We start from the raw sequence: 3,157 nt of genomic DNA, 5'->3' as shown, positions 1-3,157 counted from the left end.
GGGGGTGGGGAGTGGGGGGGCCAGTATGGAGGGAGGACAATTTACTGTGAATGACCTGTAAAGAAGGCAAGGGCATGTACTAAAGAAGGAGTAGAGGAGGCATGGGGGGATGGAGAGAGTCAACTGAGGAAGACTAAAAGCTTTATGACGTAGGAGAGAGCTTCCAGTTGGGATAATAACAAGAATTTGTCCTGAACCCACTTGGCATCAGATCATGAGCATGATGGTAGGACTTCCTCCAGCAGCATGTTGTAGCTCAGGCATAGATAGGAGCAAACCAGATATAGGGTGGGGGTAATCCAGGGCCTAGTGCATATTAGGCACTTTATAAATGCTTGTTGATTTAATGACAGAGTGTGAATGGTGGTCGACAGGACACAGAGAAAGGCAAAAATGGATCACGATCTAATGAGAGAGCCAACATACTTCTGTACCAACAGGCTATATATGGGATACATTAGAGATAATCAATAGAGAGAAGGCTTTAGCATTGGAGAGGATTGGGAGGAAAGGCTTTTGCAAGAGGTGGGATTTTAGCTGAGACTTGAAGGAAGCCAGGAGATGGAGAGGAAAGACCATTCTATGCTATGCATACTCTGTGTATAATAATTTATGTACACGTCCCCACCCTCAGTAGACCGCAAGCTTCTCGAGGGCAAGCATAGTATCATTTGTGTGTGTGTGGAGTAGTGTAGACAGATATTAAGATATGTATGCACACATACAAAATAAAATGTGTGCGCGCGCGCGTGTGTGTGTGTGTGTGGACACGACCTTATATACAGTAGGTGCTTAATAAATGCTTGTTGATTTGCTTGGTGGAACAATGGAATGAGACTGTTCTCCACAAAATGAAAGAAGTAGATTTAGAACTAGTCCCTGCTACCTCTCCTATCTTATAGGCCATCAGTCCATCCCCTTTTATTTTACAAAAGAAAATTGAAGCTGAGATTCCAAATGACTGGCCCAAAGTCACACGAGTTGATAAGATCAATACTGTTATGATATAGTAAGAGATACAGAGGTAGAAACCACCTCAGAGGCCAACTCCCTCATTTTACCAATGTGGAAACTGAGCCCCAGGGCTGCTGAATGACTTGTCCATGGTTATACAGTTTATGGAAGCAGGATTAGAACCTGCGTCCTTTTGATTCCAGAGCCTGTGTTCTTTTTATGTGGACCACGTGAACCATGCTTGCAAGGGGCAGAGTGGTGTTAGAAGGTACTTTTGTTGCTGTTTGTTTGGTTTGTTAAGTCAGAAGGAGGACTGGCTCAGACATCAGCTAACCCTACTATGCAAAGTAAGTTTGGGGTTGTTTTTTTATTTAATCTCTGTGGCTCCAGCGAGATGGACATTTTCATTCTGTAATTAGGTCTTGTAAATCTCGTACAACGGCAACAAGCGACTCCAAGCAAACTGGAAGAGAAAACCTCCAGCCTCCGTAGAGGATGCAGAGTCGGAACAGATTCCCAAGTCCCAACCTGAAAAACCTGGTGTTAGTTTTGGGTCCTTTCCAGTGAACCTTTGACTCCCATCTTCCTGCCCCCTGTGCGGATTTGGAACTGGTCAGCCATTTTTGTTTTTGGAAGGGAAAGGAGACAGATATAATGAATGACTTTTATTGTGTAATATTTCAAACCCTTTTGACTGCATTCGGATGGGATGGAAACTGTTCTGCCCCATGTCACAGCCAAAACAAACAAAACACATTCCCCAAGCCTGGATCCGTGCTCCTCAGAAACTGGCAGTAGTATGAGCCCTGCTCTCAAACAAGAATTTAGTTTGACAATTTTTAGCTCTTGTTCAGCTGAATGTTAGAATAGGTCAGAGCCAAAGCAAATACTGAAAAGGAAAAAAAATTAAATACACATATTTACAGCTTGCAGGTGGCATTGATTTTTCTCTTAAAAAAAGTTTAGCTGTTGGTCGTGAAGGAGCTTCAATTGTGGGGCTCCATTTCAGGGTTTTTTTATACACACTGTTACATACTTTGTTATTTGTTAAATTAACTTGTCTCAGAGAATGGCAACCCTGAATGAAAATAAATTCTGCATAGGCCCCCAAAGGGTGATAAATGCTGAAATTCCAGGATTTAAACGAATACAGGCTACCAAGAACCTGAGGGTCCTGAGAACATTAAACCCGGCAAACTGTTAATAACGCCCCCATAGTAATAAGCCTCCTAACATTCAATAGAGCCCCCAAAGTTAAGTTTCAAAGCTGCCTTTATGAAGCAGGCTTGAATATTGTCTACGAGGTTCCCTTCTCTCTATATCCAATCCCTCCTTTGGATGGGTGTAGAGAAAGCCTTCTTGCATATACAAGATAATTCATCTTGTAGTGGCCTGTTGTGTTTTATGGGCCTGACAAAATGTATTTATTATTAATCGCAATAATAACTTCTAATTTATAGTTACCTGTGCCCAGAGGTCTCTAGGTACCTTCACCAAGAAAACATAAATTCCCAAGCTAGGCATCCTGCCCAAATACCTCACAGAATGGGAGCAAAGGCTTAAATCCACCATTGAAGTAATCTCTTTGAGAAAATAAAATAAGGACTTTGATTGAAAATTTTAGCTGAACATTATCAGACATCTGGATGAGTGGAAGTGATCAGGACGAGACTAATTGAACCAACAGGTTCATGTTTCATATTGTAAATAACCCTGCAGAGAAAATCTTTCCTGAAACTTGCAATCCAGGGTGAGGAATGTTCCAGATTTTCTTGCAGATTTCCCCATGCAACAATCATTGTGACGTTGAAGGAGGCGGCTATAAAGCATCCCGAGTGGCATGCATGGGACATATAAATCATTTTAAAAGCTTTTTTAAAAAGAGTTTTTGTAGGATCTCTGCATTGTGGGAAATGAGATGGACTTGATCTTGGTGAATGAGTATTGCCGAGGTCCACGGCTCTCAGGCTGTCAAGTCTCCAATGTGGGACCAGGATCCTCAGTGAGGGATGGAAAGAAAACAATGTAAGATTCTTAAAAGGACGGTTTTCCAAATGTGAAGTTTTTCTTGAGTTCTTAGGTCCGAACCTACCATACTTAAAGGTTCATAGAGAGGTGTTTCCTGGACCCTGGTGGTAGGGTGGTGAGGAAGGTGGGACTGATAAAGGTAGATGAAGATATTTTCCACTTTTTTCATAGGGTT

This window comes from Trichosurus vulpecula, chromosome 3 (genome assembly GCF_011100635.1).
Source record: "Trichosurus vulpecula isolate mTriVul1 chromosome 3, mTriVul1.pri, whole genome shotgun sequence".
Classification (NCBI taxonomy): domain Eukaryota; kingdom Metazoa; phylum Chordata; class Mammalia; order Diprotodontia; family Phalangeridae; genus Trichosurus; species Trichosurus vulpecula.
The sequence above is the reverse complement of the archived record's forward strand: the minus strand, read 5'-3'. Positions refer to the sequence as shown.